The sequence below is a fragment of the Neofelis nebulosa genome, chromosome 6 (assembly GCF_028018385.1).
Source record: "Neofelis nebulosa isolate mNeoNeb1 chromosome 6, mNeoNeb1.pri, whole genome shotgun sequence".
Taxonomy (NCBI): Eukaryota; Metazoa; Chordata; class Mammalia; order Carnivora; family Felidae; genus Neofelis; species Neofelis nebulosa.
Window position 1 is genome coordinate 127,272,590 of NC_080787.1, and position 23,703 is coordinate 127,296,292.

The 23,703-nt window shown below is 41.0% G+C and overlaps 1 long non-coding RNA gene across 2 annotated transcripts; it reads left to right on the top strand.

Annotated features, from left to right (window-relative positions):
* Nucleotides 1-1,114: 1,114 nt before the first annotated feature.
* LOC131514917 (uncharacterized) lies at nt 1,115-9,701 on the top strand. Of its 2 annotated transcripts, none has more exons than XR_009263335.1 (3): nt 1,115-1,702; nt 7,088-7,190; nt 8,724-9,701. It is a non-coding gene; the product is annotated as an uncharacterized LOC131514917 (long non-coding RNA). The 2 variants fall into 2 exon arrangements; XR_009263336.1 differs by lacking the exon at nt 1,115-1,702 and adding an exon at nt 1,801-2,109.
* Nucleotides 9,702-23,703: the final 14,002 nt, after the last annotated feature.

The window sequence follows — 23,703 nt, forward strand, 5'->3', positions numbered from 1 at the left end:
GGAGACTGATGAGGTAATATGCAATGTTGAAGCAATGGAACATTATATAGCTTTATATCCTTGGTTTTTTTTTGTTTTTTTTTTTAACGTTCATTCATTTTTGAGAGCAAGGGTGGGACAGAGGATCCGAAGAAGGCTCTGAGCTGAGAGCAGCTATCCCGGTGTGGGGCTTGAACTCATGAACTGTGAGATCATGACTTGAGCCGAAGTCGGATGCTCAACCGACTGAGCCACCCAGGTGCCCTTTATGTAGCTTTTAAAAAGGATCTTTCTCTAGTGATATTGTGGGACTATATTTATAGCAATCAAATAAAACAGGGTGCAAAGCAGTGTGGATAAGAGGCTCTAATTTATACTAAAATTATATACACATATTTATATATGTATTACTTTCTGAAAGAATTTCAAAATAAATTCCTTATTTTTATTTTAAAAATAAATGTAAGATAAACTGGCAACTAGTTGCCTCTGGTGAATGCACCTGGGTATCTGGAGTCTTTTATTTTTGGTATGGCCTTTTGAATTTAATGCCACATGTATGTTTTACCTATCCAAAAACATATTTAAATGTAAAATCTGTATATACAATAGGATAACAATAAAAAGCATGTCTAAATATATGAATAAAAAGACACAAGGATAAATAATCTCAAAATGTTAGCAGGGATTTTCCCTTGATGCTGGATTTACTGTTGATGTTTATTTTCTTCTTGTAGTTTCTGTATTTACCCAATACACATGGATTGTTTTTATAGATAACAATATGTTGTTAAAAACCTACTCATTTCGGGGCGCCTGGGTGGCGCAGTCGGTTAAGCGTCCGACTTCAGCCAGGTCACGATCTCGCGGTCCGTGAGTTCGAGCCCCGCGTCAGGCTCTGGGCTGACGGCTCGGAGCCTGGAGCCTGTTTCCGATTCTGCGTCTCCCTCTCTCTCTGCCCCTCCCCCGTTCATGCTCTGTCTCTCTCTGTCCCAAAAATAAATAAAAAACGTTGAAAAAAAAACAAAACAAAAAAAAAAACCTACTCATTTCAATTTTTTTTTTTGCAACTATAAATTGTTAAAACTGGATTGGCTTTATGTAGACTTATGCTCCTAGTATGCTAAATTAGTTTTCTAAACTGATGTAACGTAAGTCCAAAAATGCACAAAGTTAGATCAAGAGACTGTTTATATTGTTGGAGATATATGAACACAATCTCTTTTTTGTCTTATTGCATATCGCAACTTTCTGAATTTCCTCTTCACAACGAATAACACATCCAGCGTTAGTTTTGACGTCTTCAGTGGGATCTCTACGTGGCTCAGCTCCCCAAGGAGAGATCCCCTTTGAGAATCTTCAGATCATGGGAACGAGGGTCAAAAGTGTGTAGACAGAGACGCCAGGCCTTTAGAGAACTTCCGCCGACTTGGGGTGCCTTTTCACGTGTTCCGCAGTGTTCTTCTCTTCCTGCCTTTACTCAAACCCCATTTCTTGTCTTTCCAGTGCATCTGGCTGGAGTGTAAAAGCACCGAGGCTAATCACCTAACCACAGGTGTGGATCACTGATAGGATCTTAAATGAGGGCTCAGGAATTTGGCTGCGTGGAGCTGTGCCCGTGTTGGTTCTGGAGAGGGTGGGGAGAGATTTTTTTCTTTTTGAGGTGAAAGCAATTTCCGGTAATCTTCATTGCCGTTGTACTTAATTTTACTCCTCAGAAAAGGTAAGTAACTTTTTGAACCAAGTCACCCCAGTTCACAGTGCCCGCGCCTGGGAAGTGACCAGGGGGAGCGAAGTAGGCATGTCGATTACAGAGCAGCCGGTGTAGAGTAAGATAGACTCCGGGCTTCCAGGCTCTTCCGGTTCGCAGTCTCTGATTTGTGACTCGGTTGGAGCAGATCTTAATTTTACCTGCAGATGGTCTACTTAATATCTGTCCCATGAGTCTCAAAGTTTTTGCCTTGATGGAATCTGATTAATATAGTCAAATGGCCATCGCTAGGCCAGTTGAGCCTGGTTTAAATTGTTAAATGTAAACTGATAAACAGGGGCTCATTTTTCCCAACTGGCCCTACTGCTATGGCAAGAGAAGGGGAACTGCCAGATTCCAAGCCTGTGCTCTGAAATCAAGTAAGTATTCTGAGGTAGAGAAACTGAGCGGGGGGGGGGCACAGGCGCAAGCCAGTTGTACCCCAGAATGGTGGAGTATGTGGACACGTCAAGTTGTCTTAATTTCTCTAAAGAGACAGGGCTCTCTGGGAGGCCGAAAACAAAAATGTCAGGGGAAGTGCTGAGTCAACATATATTGGCCATCTCTGTTTGGAAGTGGGTATTTTAAGCCAGTCCCCTTCTCATTCCAGTACGTCACAGCTCACGTTGCCTCATCAGTTGTTCTGGGCACGTGACCGGGTTGATTGGCCAGCTTCTAGACTACAAGAAATTGTGCATTCACCTCTGGCATTTGTCCCTCTGGAAAATGAGTGAACTGCACAAAACTATGTAAAAATCCTCCCTAAAATCCCCAGAGGAGATGATTTTCTCCTAGACTAGACAACATAGCCATGGACACCCTCTTCTTGTGTTGTCTGCCTGATTAGTTAACCTGGGCATGAAATTCTGGAGTTTCTCTCTCACTTTCTTTATTCCCTCTCTCAGCCTCTCATTTTGCTTTTCTCCTTTTCTCGTCCTTCTTCCTCAGAATCTAAACAAACTACTCAACTTGCCTCTTGAGCCTCCATTTAGGATATGTCTCAACTGAAGCATGGTCTTGGGGCGCTAACCCTCAATTCCAAGCAGTTTATCAAAATATTTCAGTATTTTCAAATAAAAATAAAGCACTTCTGCAGAGGAATCCTAGTGAGTGAAAGTTTCTCTAGATCATTCCATGTACTTTATAACTGTTAGTGATGCTATGGAGCTTGCAAAGTATAATGTTAAAAACAAAACAATTATTTCACTGAAAAAAAAAACCCCACCATTTATGGTGCAATCATTATGTGTTGAGCACTCTCCAAGTGATTTCCTTGCCCTATCTTACTTACTTTTCTGGCAACCCTATAAATAAATGTTTTACTCCTTATTTTGAAGAAAATGAGTCACAAAGAAGTTAAACAGTCTTGGAAATCATACAGTTGGTGATGGGGCTGGGGTTTGAACTTAGTAGTTTGGTTTTTACTACATACATCTAAGGAAGCATGAAGGAAATTGAGTTTTGAACTAGATGTTGATGGAGAAGCAGAAGAGAGTATTAGATAAGTAAAAGACATTTGGGAATAGGTACTCAGATACTGTTTTATTAATTTATTAATAATTCTCTGTTTTAGAATTGCTTTTTATTTAGTGTGTGTTAGTTTAGGCTCAAAACAGTTCTTGACTTCAGGTTTGAGTTTTTGTCTTCCAACCAATTCAGAACCCGAGGAGGACATTGGGGTGGGCAAGGGGGGTGGTTAGGGGTGGCTCCTATACACTGTCTAACCCATCTTTCAGCTCCTAAATGAGGGATGGCCCTTCAGTCTTGGCCCTTAGACCAAGGACCCACATTACCCTCTTGGATACTTTCTATTTAGACACTCTCAACTCTCCCTGCACCCTCTGCCTCCTCCCTGTCATGCCTTCTAGCCCCTCTGACCTCTGCTGCCTCTAGAAAAGAAGACCACTCCCTCACTTGTTCTGGTGGGGGGTGAGCTGGAAATAACCTTGGGTATTGTATGTGTAGCATCTGGAAGACAATCAAATCACATACACTCCTAGTGGATTTTCTGTGCAGTTCTGACGTCTTCCCTCTAGAACTGCACACCCCAATGTCCTCTATGTTTTGACTTCTCTAAGTGCCGAGCCCAGGAGGGTGCAGGGTGGCGAGAGCCAGGGAGTAGAAACCATTTTTCTGCTATAAGCCACTCATTTTACATCTCTGTTCTCCTGGATATCAGCAATGGGTGCACATTAATATAAAATCTATTTTTTGGCAAGTGGGAGAATAGTGACTATTGCTTGGAAGGGATCACATAATTTTATATATATTTCTTGTTTAAAACAACACATCTATAGAATTATTATTACTACCATCACACCATTTTTTTAAAATATAAGAAGGGTTTCAAATCTATTATTTTACTTATTTATTATTTTCCTTACATGAATCCTCATAACAATATTTTAGAAGGTAAATTAGACATGAATATCCTTTGTGAATCACAAGTTTGTATATTGTCCTCTTTGCTACTTAACATTTTCTGACCCGTGATTGCTATTTTAAAGAAGGCTATCTTACTGTATCTGGCTAGTTTTTCTAACCTGTTTTCCAAGGATTAACCTCTGTCCTATTCTTTTTTATTTCTTGGATTGATGGGATAGAAAAATATTAAATAATAGTTTTACATCTGACATTTTTTTATTGGTACTTATTTTACTTTTTAAAAATATTTCATTTTTAAATTTAATTTTATTGGGGCACCTGGGTGGCTCAGTCGGTTAAGCATCCGACTTCGGCTCAGGTCACGATCTCGCGGTCCGTGAGTTCGAGCCCCGCGTCAGGCTCTGGGTTGGTGGCTCAGAGCCTGGAGCCTGCTTCTGATTCTGTGTCTCCCTCTCTCTCTGCCCCTCCCCCGTTCATGCTCTGTCTCTCTCTGTCTCAAAAATAAATAAACGTTAAAAAAAAATTTAAAAAAAAAAAAATAAATTTAATTTTATTGTTTTTGGTATTGATTTTAAAGACAATGGCTCCAATATTTCCCCATTTTTTCTATTTCCAAATTTTATTTTCCTTTTGCATTTTTGTGAATGCTTACCTTTTTCCCTCTTTTTGATAGCAAAATTATTATATGTTATAAAAGTTTTGGAGAATATAAAAAGGTATAAAGACAAAAATACAAATCACAGCTAAAAAAAAAAAATTCCACCTAGAAGTAAGCCTATAAACAATTTTGTGTATATTCTTTTCTATCTTCTCATGTTATCTCTATTTTTATAGCATCATAAATTGTTAAAATTCCCAATTGTTATACATTTTTAATGTTTATAGTTTTCCTGTACTTTAAATGGTGTAATGTTAAGCATCTACTTACATAAATATTGAGTACATCTGAAATTTCTACTAAAATTACCTAATCAGTTTTAAGGCTTTTGATGAATAATTCCAGAAGGTTATCCAGAAAGTTTTACCAATATATGCTTCCAAAAACATTGCATGAGATTGTATATTTTACCAACCCCTAAACAACCTTAGGTGTAAACACTATTTCAATCTTTGCCTACTTGATGAGTAAAAATAGTACTCTAGCACTGTTTTATTTTGTATTTTAATCTTTCACGAGGCTGAGTATTTTGTGTGTATGAATTACCTTTTCACATTCTTTGTTCATTTCTTCTTACGGAGCAGCTAATTAAAAATAATTCTTATAAGATCTCTTTCTATTCTAAAGATATTAACCTCTTTTCTATTACATATTATTATTGGTTTGTCACTTGCTTGTTTTTGTTTGTTTGTTTCTTTTTGAGAGAAAGAGAGTGCAAGTGAGAGAGGGGCAGAGGGAGAAAGAAAGAGAATCTCAAGCAGGCCTTACACTCAGCACAGAGCCTGATGTGAGGCTTAATCTCACGACTGTAAGATTGTGACCTGAGCTGAAATCAAGAGTCAAACGCTTAACTGACTGAACTCGCCAGGCACCCCTCATTTGCCTTTTTAATGATATTTTAACAATTTTTTTAAGTTTAAATATTATGGATGGTTATCAAATTTTACCAAATCTCTATTGATACCTATTGATAATTTTCCTATTTTAAAATATATAGATGTGATATATTGCAGTAATAAAGATAAACCATATGGACTACACTTGTGTTCCATAAACTCTACTTAAGCATTATATAATTTCTTTGAATTTTACAGTACTTTTCAGGAGAATAAATCATGTCATGTTATTAGAGATACCAATTGTTTTCTTTCTTTCTTCCTTTCTTTTTTCCTTCCTTCCTTCCTTCCTTCCTTCCTTCCTTCCTTCCTTCCTTCCTTCCTTCCTTCCTTTCTTCTTCTTCTTTCTTTCTTTCTTCTCTCTCTCTCTTTCTTCTTTCTTTCTTTCTTTCTTTCTTTCTTTCTTTCTTTCTTTCTTTCTCTCTCTCTCTCTCTCTTTCTTCTTTCTTTCTCTCTCTCTCTCTCTTTCTTCTTTCTTTCTCTCTCTCTCTCTCTCTCTTTCCTCCACATCCAGAATGGAGCCCAATGCAGGGCTGGAATTCACAACCCTGAGATTAAGACCTGGGCTGAGATCAAGAGTCAGATGCTTAACTGACTGAGCCACCCAGGTGTCCTGATTCCAACTGTTTTCTGCCTTGGGATTCTTCTGTAGCTGAACAACCAACCCGGCCTCCCCACTTTCAAGCATCAGGTGACTGCACTAGAATTGGACACCCGGTCAGAGGTCCCTCAGTACACTCCCAAATGGCCAGGCTGTCACGACTGTGAGTAGGGCCAATTAGATTTTCCTGTCGGGGACTTGGGACACTGAGTCAGTCAGTGGTGGGTATGTGATCTGAAGTGTATTGAGTCACATGCCAGATGAACAACAGATATCCAGGAAACCTTGTGGTTTCTGAGAAGTAGAAGGCATAGGGTGGGACCCTGAGGGCTTTTGAGTTTCTCATGTTTCCAATGAGTCTTATTTATACTCTCCGCCCCTGGATTTTGTGAGAACCTCCAGAGTTTTTTCAACCATATACCTTCTCCTTTACTTAAGGAAGTTGGAGTTTCTTGATTTACGCTGCCAAAAGCTAACACGCACACATCATCTTGCTGGGTTGAAGTTCGTGACTATGTAATACCAGAACTCCAGGAGGTCACTGGCCTCCTAAAAAACAAAAAGGGTTGAACTCAGCATTGAATGATCCAGATGTTTCCTTCCAGCCCTATACTTCTATTTGTTTATGAAATTAATGGTGCTTTTTATTGGGGCATTTTGTAAATTTAGCTTGGTAGAACTCTAGAATGACAGAGATTCAGTTAAAACCAATGGTCAAGAGGGAATATGTTGAGACAGACCTCTTAAGATAGGAGGACATTTCCCATTTTCAAAAAATTGTATTTCCTTAAAACCTGAAGGCATATTTTGCATTTCAGTCTTTGAATTGAAGCGGTACCTCTGCTTCCTAAACAGTGGAACTGTAGCTGTCTGTCTGTGCTTCTCTTCACGTACCTCAGACTGGGCATCTGGCAGTGACAGGTAATCAAATCATATCAAGGGACACTGAGCCAGCCATCTGTCCTAATTTCAGCCCTCAGAAGTGAGCTATTGGAAAGGGATTCAGCTTTTCATCTTGAGCTTACAAGCCAGCACGGTTCAATTTCCTCAATGAAAGTATTGATTTAGTCGTTTAAAAATAATTCCCAACCCTGCTGACATCAAGGAGATATGCCTCATAACACCAAGATAAAAGGTAATCATGCTGTGAATAAAGCTGTTAAATTTTCTTTCACACACAAAACAAAACTCTCAAATGCATGTCTTAAATGGCCAACAGAAAAGAGCAGCAAGCTAATTACGACTTGAGGATTAGGAAAGTACGGTACTGGGAGGTGATGAGGGGGTTGAAGGTGACAAACTGTGGTCCCCCTGAAGCCAGTGCCATACTGGAGTGTTCCTCCTACTGATGTTGCGAGATGTGAAAGACAGCCCTAAATCAACACTTTGACTGACATATATTTCATATTTTGTTCATCTTTTTGCTATCGAGATAGTGGCATTCTCTTCTTATGGTGATTATATTTGTGTGACGTTTAAACTAATAAGTGTATTTTTATTTGAAGTATCACATTGTATTTGAACTATCGTACAACCAGTGTCAAAACTGATTGGCTTTTACTTTTAAATCCCTAATACCTTAGTCAGTTTGGGCTGCTATATCAAATTATCATAGTCTGAGTGCCTTAATGTGCATTTATTTCTCATGCTTCTGGAGGCTATAAGTCTGAGATCAGAGTGCCAGCCAGCCCAGGTTCTTAGTGAGGGTCCCTCTTCCTGATTATGTCCTCACATGGCCTTTCGTTGGTGCCTGCATAAAAATGGGGGGGGGGTATTAACAAAGGAATTTTAAGGGACACAAGCATTCAGTTTATAGCACCTGGTGGTACCTATTCTATTCAGGGGTCTGTGCATTGCATCTTAGGTTGGATTTCCCAGAAGTGGACCCTGAGATTTCCCAGCCCTGGAGAGAGGAGGGACCCCATGTGAAAGTAGTTTGTTAGGACACGAAACCGGTGGGGGACGGGGATTGGCACGTGTGTCATATCAAAGTCCCGCAGGGAATAACCCTTACTCAATCCTGCAGTAAAACCGTCCTGACTAGGGCAAGGGTTACAAAGAGCACCCAGGGGGTGCACATTCTTATGAAATTATGGCTCTTAAGCCCAACAGGCTGGGAAATCTGAGGGCAGCCCTCTAAAGAGCTGGTTGGTAGGCGTGAAAGTCCCGTTGAGAGAAGGCTTGTACAGGAAAGGGATCCCACAGCACATGCGTGGAGCACAAACAGCGGATTCCAAGAAACGAAAACGGACTCAAGCTAACGTCAGTAAAAGGGTCTCGATTAAGATTGCATTTGGCTGCATGTGTTAGAAGCCGGACTCGGTACTAAGGAGAAGCGTTTGTGTTTCTAATTAACAGGAAGTTTAGACATGGGCAGTGTGGGATTGGTGTAGCTGCTTCCTGATGTTCTGAGTGATCCGTGTTCCTACTCTGTCTTCTTGCTTGTTGCTTCAGGATGGCCAGATACCTCTTCTACTGCCAGCCTCATGCCTGCATTCCTGGCAGGAAGAAGAAGGGGACAGAATGAAGCCTACGTGTATCAGGAAAGCAACCATTTCCCAGAAATCTCTGGCAGACTTTTCGATTATTTTTTCATCGGCTCTTAATTCCGTACTTCCCTTTAGATGTAAGGAATTTTGGGAAGGTGGCACATGGTGCCCCTGAAAAGAACGATTTTTCTTTTAGGAAAGGATGGGCAGTGACTGGGTATCCGGCAGTGTCCATCCAGCAGAGGTTTTTGTTTTGTTTTGTTTTTGCAAAAATACAACCGGCCATCTTAAGGGCATCCCAGGCCAAGATGCAGGCACCCCTTGAATTCCTGGGATTGTGCCAGAACTGGCCGATGAGGAGCTTGTATTCTGTAACTTAAGTTTTAATGGACAATGGAACGTGCACCTGCGCAGACGGGATATGTGAAAAAGCATGCTTTCACGTTGACCTGTAGCTGGTGAGCAGAGGGCGGACCACCGTTTAGCGTGGCTCTACACGCCATGCCCGGGACCTGAGTTGGGCTGGGTGTGGTGGTGGTGACGGTGATGGCGAGGGCAGCCACAGAAGCAGCAGCAGTGGCATTAGTAGTCACAGCCCTGGAGAGAGGAGGGACCCCAGTGCCAGGATCCATGGCAGGAGGCCAGTGTGCCAGTGCGTCTCTGGAGCCCGTCTCTGGGGCACTGGCACAGATCTTAACTCTTTGGCCAGGAACTCTTAGAGCTCAGGTGGCAAAACTTTGTCAGCAAAATTATTACAGAATGAAAACGTTCACATGGACATTTCAACAAAACCTGTTAAGGAGGAATTAGAATTCTTCATAGTTTAAAACCTCTGTTTTCGCTAACTGCTGCAGCACCGTAAAACAAATATCCATAAACTTAGAAACAGAAATTAAATGTAACGATGATCACACTTCATGAAATAGAATGCTATTTTCCTATGGAGCATCAGATGAAACCGTTTTAATGAAGATAATTTTAAAATTAGTTTTCCTTTGTAATTGAATATACAGTGACAGAATGCATAAACAAGTATTTGAGTTATATATAAACCATGAAGTCCATTTCTTGTATAACCTCCACAAATTACAGGAAATGTAAGAGGAAATGTTAAAATGCCATGGTATAAATTTACATTTAGAATTAAATTTAGACTGACATGAAAATGATCTGTATGAAGACAAGTTTTTTCAGAAAAATTGTTCTGCAAGAATCATCAGCTTTAGATGTACTAACATTTATATATATATTTCTAATATTTATATTTTAATATAATTAATTGGAAATTTATCCCAATGTTTTCATAGCCTATAAAATACTCTTTTATGTAAAGTTTATTTATTTATTTTGAGAGAGAAAGAGAGAGAGTGAGAGTGGGGGAGAGGCTGAGACAGAGAGAGAGAGAGAGAGAGAGAGAGAGAGATAACTTCAAGCAGACTCCAGGCTCAGCAAGGAGCCTGACAGGGGGCTCAATCCCAAGACTGTGAAATCATGACCTGAGCGGAAATCAAGAGTCGAATGTTTAACTGACTGAGGCACCCAGGCACCCCACCTATAAGATACTCTTAACAGCTTCAGTAACTGTGGCATCAGCAGACAAATCCTCCTAAATATTAAAAATCATCAAAAATTGTTTGCAATCTTGAATTTTCCAAGAGCAACTCACATTGCTTTCAATAACATAGATTAAAAATGAAGTTGTTAAAAGTAAAAATGTTGATGATTGAATAAATATATTTGCAGAAATGAGCCAGAAGAGTCTTACAATCAAGCTATCACACTAATGAAGCATTATTTATTATATTATAAAGATTATGACGCCAAAGATATTTTCTTCAGTTTGTAAGTTTATACTGTTACCTATGTATCACAATTACCCCTACTTATGGACTGAATTGTATCCCCCTGCCAAATCCATATGTTGAAGTCCTAACCTTCTATGTGACTCTATTTGGAGGCAGGGCCATTAAAGAGGTAATTAAGGTTAAGTAGGGTGATGAGGGCTGGGCTCTAATCCTGTAGGACTAGTATCCTTATGAGAAGACACTAGACATCTCTCTCACTCTGTGTGTGTGTGGGGGTGTGCGTGTGCGTGTGTGCATGCAGAAGAAAGGTTATGTGAGACATGGCAAGAAGGCAGCTGTGTGCCAGCCAGGAAGAGGTATCTTATCAGAAACCCTGACAGCACCTTGATCATACTTAAGACTTCTAGCCTCCAGAGCTGTGAGAAAATAAATTTCTGTTGCATAAGCAACCCAGTCTGTAGAGTTCTGTTAAGGCAGCCTGAGATAATATGCCCGTATACATTTTATAAATAATAAAATATTTTAAAGGAAAAGCCTTCATATTTTAGTACCTTGAATGGCATTTTCCCCTTGCTTTCGAACAAAGGGCTCCACATTTTCATTTTGCACTGGGTCCTGAATTATACAGCTGGCTTTTCTCTGAGTTGAAGTCACACTTTGTGCATCTCCCAAGGGTTTCAAAATGGTTCTTCTCTCTGCTTCCTCTCTCCCCACATCAGCTTCTCCTGGTCACATATAGCCCAACAAGGCCATTTTCATCCTGACTATATGACCTTTTGTCAAGTGTTCAACAATAACCCATTAATTCTGCCTCAGAGCCCTGACTCTCCATTTCTGAGAGAAAGAATATAATTGGCTTAGCCCAACTTATGGACTGTTTGGTCTTGTATTGGATGTCCCTCTGTTCCAACTGGCTGGGGCCACGCACACGTACCTGGCTGGCCTGGCCTACATTTGCAGGGTCTAGGTGGCCGGCAATTTCAAAGGTAGTGCTGTGGGCTGGGCTTGTGTTCTCAATTGAGGCAATTAAAATGCTTACATGGAGGATAACCTGGCCTCACTTCCACGCTTAACTTATTTTTCCAAGGGTGTTCAGAATCTCCACTCCTAAATATAACCAACCACAGTTTATAAAGGAAAAGCAGAAACCAGTACTGTGTTCTGAGAAGTATTTCAGGGTTGTGTGGCTCAGCTCTCACTGACAAAAAACCCATTAAGAATAGGATTAGATAGAGGGGCACCTGGGTGGCTCCATTGGTTAAGCATCTGCCTTGCACTCAGGTCATGATCTCCCAGTTTGTGAGTTTGAGCCCCATGTTAGGCTCTGTGCTGACAACTCAGAGCCTGGAGCCTGCTTCAGAGTCTGTGTCTCCCTCTCTCTCTGCCCCTCCCCTGCTCATGTTCTCCCTAGATAAATAAACATTAAAAAAAAAAAAACAAATTAAAAAAAAGAATAGAATTAGGTGGAGATTTTCAACAGAATAATGCAATGTCCATGCATTGTTAGTTGAGGATCCTCTAAATTTATTTAACATGGATTTTTTTGCTAACTCACTTAACATTAAACTGTGTGTAAAAAAATTAAACAGAAAACGTATAAATAAAGGTAGCAACATAAAATATTTTCCAGTGAGATAAATTTTAATAACATTTTCTGGCAAGATTCATATTTATCATTTAAAAGATGTAGTAAAATCACAGGGCACCTGGGTGGCTCAGTTGGTGAAGTGTCAACTCTTAGCTCAGGTCATGAGCTCACGGTTTGTGGGATTGAGTCCCGCTTGGGGCTCTGTGCTGACAGGGTGGAGCCTGCTTGGGATTCTCTGTTTTCCTCTCTCTCTGCCCCTTCCCTGCTTGTGCACATTCTCTCAAAATAAATAAACATTAAAAATTTGCAGGAAAATCAAGAGTTTCTATACATTTCCAGAAGCAAACTTGAAAGATTCTGTTGAAATAAAAGGACAAATTAAAATCACTGATTACGAAATATTTGAATATAGCAGCACCTTAGTTACTTGGAATTCAGGCTTATGTACAGCCCCTACAATCTGGAGCACAGCGATGGAACAAAGTTCCCCAAAGTGTTGAGACAGCTCTTGCAAAATCAGTGCACTGAAGCTCATTTGCTTTAATTGCAGAAGAGGGACCCAGGCAGAGGCTTTTCACCTTACTTTATACGATTCTAAATAACTTTGACGGTCTGGTTTGGCAGACCACAGCAGATTAAAACAACAATTTTTTAGGGGAGAAGAAATGAGTGAACGAAAGGCAGATATGCTGCCCAAACACAAAGTGTTTATTGACACCAGAGAGGAAACTGAAAAGGAGAAACTGTAAAATGTGTCATGTGGAGACATTCAGTACACACATATTTGACCTACCATTCTTGCATATATTTAATGAGCACGCATTTAATAATGCCTGTTATTAGCCTTTTGCTACGCTAGGTGCCCAGGATACAGAGATTGAAATCTCGGCGCCTGCCCTCAAGGGTTTATAATCTAGCAGAAAGGTTGACAAATAAAAAGGCAGTGATGATACAGTATGGAGAATGGTTAAGTGCTAGATGGAACTGAAGCCTGGGTGACGGGCCAGAATGCGTTTAAAATATTACAGGCATGACACGATGAAGCCCTAATTAAGACAGCAGCAGTGGAAATGCAGAAATGTGTACGATGTGAAAGATCAAGAAGGTAGACTTTCCAGGTCAGGATGACTGATTGGATCTGAGGGATGAGGGAGAAGGAAACGTCAGGGATGTCTCTCAGATTTCTGGCTGCTCCAGTCTCTCTAGGGGGCCTCCTCTTATTAGGGCTGACATTTTAAAAGAAGACTTGGGAGGGGCGCCTGGGTGGCTCAGTCGGTTAAGCATCCGGCTTTGGCTCGGGTCACGATGTCACGGTTCGTGGGTTCGAGCCCGGCATTGGGCTCTGTGCTGACAGCTCAGAGCCCGGAGCCTGTTTCAGATTCTGTGTCTCCCTCTCTCTATGCCCCTCCCCAACTCATGTTCTGTCTCCCTCTGTCTCAAAAATAAATAAACATTAAAAAAAATAAAAAAAAATTAAATAAAAGAAGACTTGGGAGTCACTGGCAAAAGGTCAGAGAAGTGTGAAATCCATTTAGCAGTGATTTTTTTCTGTTGGGGAATAAAACACCCCATTCTAAATGAACGGTATGCAGAGAAGTCCTTGTAAGTTCCTTGAGGGCAGGGCACACGCCATTTATCCTTGTATCCCCAGTGCCCAAATATGGTGGATGCTTAATGGTAATTTATTTATTTGACTTATAGAAACCAATTAAAATCACTGTGACCTTTTCTAATCATCTCCCTTGAGGGAGTCAGACAAGACTGAGGAAATTTATAGAGGTCTTTTGTCCTTGAGCAGATAGCTATTGGCTTCAGACATATTTCTTCTCTTTCAAACAGAATTTTTCTTAAGGGAATCAAAAGGTCCATGTTGTCTCGTTGGATCTGATCTTCTGAAGATCCTGACAAGCAGCCTTTCCATCTCCTCAGGTTTCCCGAGGCTTTTTCAAAAATCTCGGACACTAGTTGGCTCCCTGACGCTGACACTGTGGGGTACAGAGGGGAGCAGGCCGTGGCACCTCAGGGAACTGGGGGTGGCCTTGTGTACTCACAGGCACTGTATGCTTACAGGTTTAGGGATGGGTGTGCAGAAGCCTGTCATTCCCTAAAAGAAAGGAGGCCTCATTCAGCCGACCTCAGAGACCAAAAGGTCCCCTGGAACCTTCCTTACCCCTAGAAGTTTCCCCAGGGGTTTCTGTTCAGAAAAGAAGCTCATCTCTGAGAGGCAACTTTGGAAACAATGAAGTCAAGATGCACTTAAAAGAGAAGCTCAGAATTGGGTCAGATTAGGATGAAGGGAAGAAATACTCCAGATGCATTATGAAGCTTCTCTGAAAAGAATTGTTTTCATGAGTTTAATCACTGACATCTACTGAAGCAATGTTATTTTTTCATTTGAATGTTTAATTTTGAAAGCTAAGCTTGAGAAATAGAAGCATTTTATCCTTTATCAAATAGCTGTGAGTCACGGCTGATATGTCTGAAAAAATCAGCTATAAAATCTCAGTTGGCTTTGAAGCAGGAACAAAAACAAAATAAAACAAGAATCAAATCGCACAAGGGAACCCAGCTTCCAAAAACACTCCCAAGAATGCTCACCCGTGCCTATGGAATATAACATTCTATCAGATGCCAAATGTGTGAATTTACATAGATGTTGTCATTATAAAATCTGTGGTTGGATGAGCATCGTGCCTCAAGGGCACTGGTATTTAAACGAAAACCACACTGGGCAGTGGGTGTTCTCAGTCCAGTTTTGTGTCCCTTGGTTGCAGAAGGCATGTTTTTAAAAATTTCTTTTGAATCTTCCTAAAGCAGCCATGATTTTCTGCAAGCCTGAAAGTTGCTCAGTGTTACTGGCGAGTTGCCTAGAAAGCCTCCTTGGAGGTGAGCCTTTCCCACTCCGGCCACCTCTTTGTGGGGAGATCATTCTGGATGCATTTAGCTGGAGGGGAGCCACCAAGGAAAAGGTGCACAGCCTAGCTCCCGGGGTGGGGCAGAGGGAGGCCATGGAGGGACAGGGCGCTCGTCACCCCAGCCAGGGGGCAGGCAACTGGGAGAAGACGTGGTCGGCCCAAAGCCAGCCCTGGGAGCAGGTGTGGCCTGGAAATAGGCAGGCAGAGGAGGTGGGTGGGGGGCGGCAGGATACGGGTGGGCAGCCCTGGGCCTAGTGACTAACCCCATTCCATTTCTGAATGCGAGGCCGCGGTCACTGCTAACGCACTCTCCTGTTGGGAACCATCCTTGCCCTTAGCGGAGGGTGATGAAGACATGACAGGCTTTCCTCTGGGAAGCCCGTGGGATCAGAACGAGCCATTTTTGGATACAAATGTCAGTGGCTTTGCCTGCGGCAGTTCACGGAAGACATAATTGCTGTGAGCTGCCTCCCTCCACCCCTCTTCCTGCACTCAGCCACCCACCTCCCTTGAAGCTGATCACAGACTCCAGGGAGCAGAGGGAAGGGCAGGCGGTAGAGGCTGCTCCTTCTGGTTCTTTCCCACTCCCTCAGCGGGAGACTCTGACGTTTCCAGAATTCAGACCCCAGAGCTGAGCGGGACTCTAGTGGGCAGAGGGGAGGCCGTCTCCCATGGATGTGAAGGCCGCGTGGGCAGTTCTGGAATTGAGGGCAGTGTGTGAACCAAACCCCAGAGCCTTCTCTGTCAACCACGTGCTGAGTTTATGCATTCTGAGGGAAATTCTGGGCTTCTCTGAAATGTGGCCGGGGGGAAGAGAAGGGGTCTCCAAGTTTAATTCTTGGGCGCTGCCTTCTATACCTCCTTTGGAAATACAGACTCAACACAGAGAGATTTATGTTTACCAACTACCCCCATCAGATATGTGGGGTCTTTACTAAATCCTCATAAACTTTGTAACTTTAATAATTCTTTTCTATCATATCTACCACCTAGCCTCAAGTGGTATTTAACAGGCAGACTTCTTGAAGGGCAGGACACTGGCTTATGCAGTTGTATATTCTTATTTCAGATTCTGTACAAACCAAACATGGCTTTTGTAAGTGAGCATCGTTCTATTAGAATACTGAGCATTAAAATACTCAGAAAATTCATCCCACTGACAACTAGAGTTTACTTTGATCCTTGTGGGCTTTTTTTTTTTTTTTTTTTTTTTTTTTAGGCTTTATGCCCAGCGTGGAGCCCAACACAGGGCTTGAACTCATGGTCCTGAGATCAAGAGTCCCATGCTTAACAGACTGAGCCACCCAGGCACCCTTACTTTGTTGTTGTTGTTGTTTTAAATAATTTAAAGCATAAGGGTTCACAAGGTTGTAAATGCTTCTTTTTCGTGACTGAGTTGAAGAGCTATCATAATTCTATGGTCATAGACTCTACTATTTCCTAATTTTAGGCTAGTCCACAGATCAGGAAACTATTCACCGTCAGCAGTATTCATCTGGTTTTATTCGCTTATTTCAAACACAAATATGTTTTTGACTGTTCCTGTCTGATTTTTTTTTTATTTTTGGGACAGAGAGAGACAGAGCATGAACGGGGGAGGGGCAGAGAGAGAGGGAGACACAGAATTGGAAACAGGCTCCAGGCTCCGAGCCATCAGCCCAGAGCCTGACGCGGGGCTCGAACTCACGGACCGCGAGATCGTGACCTGGCTGAAGTCGGACGCTTAACCGACTGCGCCACCCAGGCGCCCCCCTGTCTGATCTTATATACTGTGCCTGTACTCATAACATGAGTGGAAAGATACCATTAATTTAATTTTCATCATTCCATCCTAATTACTTTTTCTATGAGGCTTTGGTCTTTAAAATTCAATAGCCTACAGGCCTCTCTGTTCCTGAGGGTGGTGCTGATAACAGAGAAAGTAAATGTGCTCATAATAAAATTTCCACACTTTTCTTTTTAAAGTGTCACAAGTAATACATGTCCATGATGAAAATGAAGAAGCATGTAAGCAGAAGTAAAAACTATGCGCTTATATGTATTTATAAATATATATTTATAAGGATGTCCATGTATATTTGTAAAAATGTGATTCTTTTCATCACTTTTTAATATTTTCCTGTTTAACATGAACATGTGTCTATTCTAACGGCTGCCCAATTTTGTCTTGTATGGATGTAATACAACTAATTTAATTAATCTCTTATTGTTGGAGATTCAAATTATTTAAAAATATTTGCTATGGTAAATGAACATCTTGTTGCTACATTCTTGTGCATTTGCTCAAGTATTTTTGTAGGATAAATGGACCCTAATTTTCTTTTTGATCATACTCCCCTCATGGCCTTAACTTGTCCCCTTTCAATGGGACCTGATTGTGCCAACACAGAAGATAGTACTGCCTCTACTGGATTCTTCATATTAGTTCCTTGACCTTGATTCTTCATTTTAGTTGCTTTATCTCCAGAAATGTCTCATTCTGGGTTTTTTATTCCTTTGCTAGAGATTATATGGAGCTTGGTCAAAGTTATAGTTAAAATTTCTCTGTTGCCTCCTGTCTCTCAACATTGTTCCTCTGCTATTTCTTTTAAGTTTACTTATTTTCAAAAAGAGAGAGAGAGAGAAAGAGTATGAACGAGGGAAGGGCAGAGAGAGAGAGGGAGAGAGAGAATCCCAAGCAGGCTCCGTGCTGCCAGTGCGGAGCCCTGTGTATGGCTCAAACCCACGGACCGTGAGATCATAACCTGAGCTGAAACCAAGAGTCAGATGCTTAACTGACTCTTGCCACCCAGGTGTCTCCCTCTGCTCTCTCTAAGTGCCCGCATTTCCCAAGATTCTATCCTTGGTTTCCCTTTGCAGCCCACACACCTCCTCAGCCAATTCTTCCCCTCATTCTCATTTGTGAGAAGGGTTAATTCTTGAGTTCTAGCCTTTCCCCCAATTCTTCAACATATACTCCCGACCACCACCTTGGCATCTCCATATGTGCAGGTATCTTAAAGTTAGTATTCCCCAGACTAAACTCATGCTTTACTCCAAAATCCTAGCAAAACAAAAACAAATACAAAATAAAAAATAAAAGCAGCCCCTCCCCTCTAAAACCCAAACAACTCACTTTCTCCTTCCATGCTCTCTCTTTTAAAGTAAAGGTGCCCCTTATTCACCATCACACAGTCATCCAGATTCAGTCAATTGGCATTTATTGGTTGCATCAAATCATGTCACTCTCCTGCATATAAAACTCTCTAGCGGCTTCCCACTGTCATTAAAATGTTCCCCAAACTCCTTACGGCCACCACAAGGCTCCTGGTCTTTACCTGCCCCCGCCCTCATCTCCTTCCAGGCCCCTCCAGGTTCACTACACCCTGGCTGCCTTCTTTTTGACCTTCCCTTCCAAGTGCAAGTGTTTGTACATCTCAGAGACTTAGCACTTGCCCTTCCCTCAGCCAAGAACTCCTTTCTGTATTGTGCCATTTGTGTTATAACTAAAAGCTTATTGCTAAACCCAAGATCACCTATTCTATGTTTTCTTCCAGAGGTTTTATAGTTTTGCATTTTTAAAGTTAGGTCCATGATCCATTTTAATTTTTGTGAAGATCTCTGTCTAGAATCTTTTTTTTTTTTTTTTTTGTTGCATACAAATATCTAATTGTTTCAACGCCATTTGTTGAATATATTATCCTTTCTCCATTGATCACTTTTATGTCTTGATCAAAGATCCGTTGATATATTTGAATGGGTCTTTTTTGGGCACTAATTCATATAATTCTTTAAAAAAATTTTTTTTTAATGTTTATTTATTTTTGCGACAAAGAGAGACAGAGCATGAGCAGGGGAGGGGCAGAGAGAGAGGGAGACACAGAATCTGAAGCAAGCTCCAGGCTCTGAGCTGTCAGCACAGAGCCCGACACGGGGCTCGAACTCACGAACTGGGAGATCATGACCTGAGCCGAAATCGGCCGCTTAACCGACTGAGCCACCCAGGCACCCCACTAATTCATATAATTCTTAAGATTCATATGTCCCATCAGGAAATATTTATTGAGCAACTGTTATATGATAGACACTGTTGTAGGTGCTGGAAGCATATCAGTAAAAATTAAATAAATAAATAAATAAATATCCTTGCATTAAAAAAATCCCTGCCTTCATGGAGTTTGTATTCTCATATATAACATATGAGAATATTTTTATTTTATTTATTTAATTTTCTAATTTTTAAATTTCATTATTTATTTTTCAGTTTGTTTATTTTGAGAGAGAGTGACAGAGCAAGAGAGAGAAAGAGAGAGAGCACGTGCCTGTGGGAAAGGGCAGAGAGAGAGAGAGGAGGAGAGAGAATCCCAAGCAGGCTCCACACCATCAGCATGGAGTCCACTGAGGGCTCAGCCCCACAAACCCATGAGATCATGACCTGAGCTGAAATCAAGAGTCGGACACTCAACTGACTGAGCCACCGAGGGGCCCCTGAGAATAGTTTTAGTTATTCACATTTCTTTCCCAAGTAAGTACAGCACGCGCTTAAATGCCTGTATCTCCGTGTATGTTTCTCAAAGCATTTGTTCATCTCTAGTTTGAGCTCAGTGCTGCTCCCTGTGCAAGGTGCTGGGTATTTGCAGATGTGCCCTTCCCTCCCACCTCTCATTCCGTGTTCATTTCTTCTATCTGTTGGAAAAGCACAATACAGTTAACCCTTGAACAACGCAAGTGTTAGGGGCACCAGCTCCCTGCACAGTCGAAAATCCAAGTACAACTTTTGATCCTCCCAAAATGTAACTGCTAATAGCCTACCATTGATTAGAGGCCTTACCAATAACATAAGCAGTTGATGAACACATATTTTGTATGTTCTATGTGTTGTATACTGTATTCTTACAACAAAGTAAGCTAGAGGAAAGAAAATGTTATTAATATCATAAGGAAAATACATTTACACTACTGTACTCTATTTACTGAAAAAAATACGAATCTAAGTGGACTCATATAGTTCAGACCTGTATTGTTCAAGGGTCAAATGTAATATAATTTTTAGATTTAGGCATATCTGAGATGTCGAGTGTAGTAAGACATGAAATACAGGCTGAATTATACTTCACAGCTCACTGTGATATTTCCAGCACAGAAACTCCATTCCAATGTTAATGGCCTTGGGGTTTTCTGGATAACTGGGATGAGAACAGATAATATTTATTCAGATTGAAGGGTCATATAGACAATGTCTTCAAAATGTGAATTGCTCTTTCTTGATCACTTATTTGTACGTCACGGATATATATTTGTCCTAGTAATATCCAGTCCTCGTCCAGAAGTCAGAAAGAGATTTACAGAAACAAGTTGCCTTCTGAGCCTTGTTTGTGTACAATAATCTTCTGACAACCCAAAAACCTAAGAAAAAAAAAATAGTGAAAGAGACTTGCTAAGCAGGAGAGCAGTGAAAAGGGAAAATTAAAAAAAGATGACATTTCTAGGCTCAACCTAATTTGGGGGAAAAGTGAAGGCTCAGAACCGTCTGTCTGGCTGAGAATTTCTAAGCTCCTATGTATCACATTGAAGGAAAGCTTGGTTCCCCTTAGCTACACAAAAAAGGCAGGTGTATGGTGATTTTTGGAAAAGAATGAGTTACTAGCTAGTGAACTACTTGGAAGAAAAAGGAGAAAAGAAATGGGGCAAATAAAGATGATTCTAAATATTGTTTTTTCATAGTAGATATTTGGAAGGTGGAAAAGACCTTAGAGACCATCTCTTCCAAACCCTTAGTTCCATGGAGGAATTCCCTCTGCAGAAGTCTTAGCAGCAACGAGCCTGTGTTGGAACGTTTCCTGTAACAGGGAACTTAGTGCTTCATCTGGTCAAGAATTAAGAGCTGCCCATTAATTATGGAAAGCAGTGAACTGAGTTCTAACTTGTAGCAACTCCCAGATAGGTGTTTTAATTCCATTCTCTGAAGCCACAAATGCATGTCTAATGTCCTCATTCATAGGAGGTCCTTTGCATATGGCAGCAATCTAGGCTTCATTAAGTTCTGGATTCCCCCCACCCTTCCCCTTATGTCCTGCCTACTAGACCCTCTTTGAGATGTTTTCTGTTGGTTAAAGCCTTTGTTAAAATATGATGCTTGGAATGAACATATGTTCCAGAATTTTGAGGGTTTAAATGATGGAGGTTTCTAAGAAGAAAGATCAACAAATGTCTTTATTGTACTTCTGTTAAATTTTGGGGGGGAGTAAAGTTAAATGTTTAAAGTTTATCATTATGCCTGAATTAAAGGTGTTCCACTTATAGGTGTTGTTGAGCCTCTGACTCATGACCTCAGGGTGGAGAGTTCAAGCCCTGCACTGGGTTTGAAGATTACGGGAAACCAACAACAACAACAACAACAACAACAAACAGTCTGTAACTTCACAAATCTCTCACTTTGGAAGCTGGTGGCAACAAGCTGGCAGGAAATATGGGACTTAGGAAAAGCAAACACACTCTATTTGCTAATGATCACTAAACATTTGTAACCAAGGTAAACTTATCACAGAAAGGTAAGCTGCTCAAGTGTAAGGGCAGAGCATTTAAAAATCCTAACCTTCTTTCTTGCACGCTAAAATCAGTTAACAGAGATCAACTATTAGCTGCTACAGAAGGAAGGGATTTGTTTACACTGTGATTTTTGTCAGAGTGACTGCTTTACTGCCTGCCTGTCCGAGATTTTATTACTTATTAACTCATGATTCCCAGTGAGTAGGAGAAGGCGCTTGGATTTCTAAAGTTTGCGTGAGGCTGGTGTCCTCATTTTTCTGCCAGGGCTCTGGTATTTGTTCTTTGGATAATAGCAGTTCTCAGCAAAGCCAAGGTTTTCCACGCATGCCCTTCACTGTGCACACCCAATTAACGAACGTTTAATTTCTGGTTTCAGATTTTGGACATAATCAAAACGTTGGATACTGAGAAGCTTTGTAAACAGAATATGACCGTACGTGTACTTGTTTCTGACTTCCAAGGGATGACGTCTAACAGCTCTCAGATTGCAAACGCCTGGACCAATGGCACAAGGCTGACACTGATTATGGAACCCATGAGAATGCACAAAATTCAGGAACTCTGGGGCTCTGTTATTGTTTGTTTTTTTTTTTTTAAACGAAATATTCATACATTAGTGTTTGTGGAACATATATACTCAGTTTAAAGGAGAATTACCAAAGAAATACCCAGTTTCTTCCCATGTTTAAAGAGAACATTGAACCAATTCCACCAAAGCTCTTTGAGCCCCATGTGCACCCCCAGTCCGCGGGGGAACTGCGGTCCTGCACTTCCATGTTAATCATTTCCTTCCTTTCTTTTCTTTTCTTTCTTCTTTCCATCCTCCCTTCCTTCCTTCCTTTCTTTTTTTTAAGCCCTACCCCAACCTGGGGCTTGAACTCCCCTCCCTGAGATCAAGAGTCGCAGCCTTTCCCTGCTAAGCCAGCCAGGCACGCCCCGTCTTTGCCTTTCTTTATATACTTTTTACCACATATATATGAATAGTGTTTAATTTTGTAAGTTTTGGGACTTTATGTAGATGGATTTATCCTCTGTATAGTCTTCTAGGAATCACTGTTTTTTTAAAAAAAAATTTTTTTTTTAACATTTATTTATTTTTGAGAAAGAGAGAATGAACAGGGGAGGGTCAGAGAAAGAGGGAGACACAGAATCTGAAACAGGCTCCAGGCTCTGAGCTGTCAGCACAGAGCCCGACGCGGGGCTCGAACCCACCGACTACAAGATCATGACCTGAGCCGAAGTCGGCTGCTTAACCGACTGAGCCACCCAGGCGCCCCTAGGAATCACTGTTTTTGTTCAACATGTTTGTGAGAATCATTCATGTTTCATGCATAGGTATACTTGATTCATTTTCATTGCTTTATCCTGATAAATATTAGTGTTTCTTCAAGGTTTCTTTTTTTTTTTTTTCAATGAATAATACTTCTATGCAAATTTTTGCATATGTCTCCTGGCACTCTGTCCATTGCTGACATTTATCAAGCACTTATTTTTGTGTCAGGCACTGTTCCAAGCACTTTCAATGTATTGATTTATTTAAACCTTCCACAACCCTATGTGGTAGGTATAATTATTATCCCCATTTCACAGATGAGGGAGTTTGGTCCAAAGAGGTTAAGTAACCTGCCTGAGGTGAAAAGCCTGAGAAGAGACAGGGCTGGACTTTGGACCGAGCTTCTTAGCTATAGAGTCTATCCTAGTCAGTACAACATCCTGATCCTTGTGCTAATCATTCACTCAGGTAATTTGAAAAACTCTAGGGTTTTGTTTTGTTTTGTTTTCATTTGTTCACGTGTATCTTTGTTAGTCAAACTGTTAGTAAGATGGGTCAATTGTTAGTCAATTTTGTTAGCAAATTCTTTTAGAAGCACAAAGTCAACGAATTTAGTAAAGATCCCATGCCTCCCTTTTGGGGGTTGGGATTAAAATTCCCATTGTTTCTCTCCCCCCGCCCCCCCCCCCACAACATCTAATATCCCGAAGTATCTGCATTTTGAATCAATTTCAGAATGGGGAAGAATGTACTTCACGAAAAGAAGGATTACTATGTAAACTATCTTAACTGTATGAGGCTTTGAAGACCAGTGGCTAATTTATATGTCCCACAGA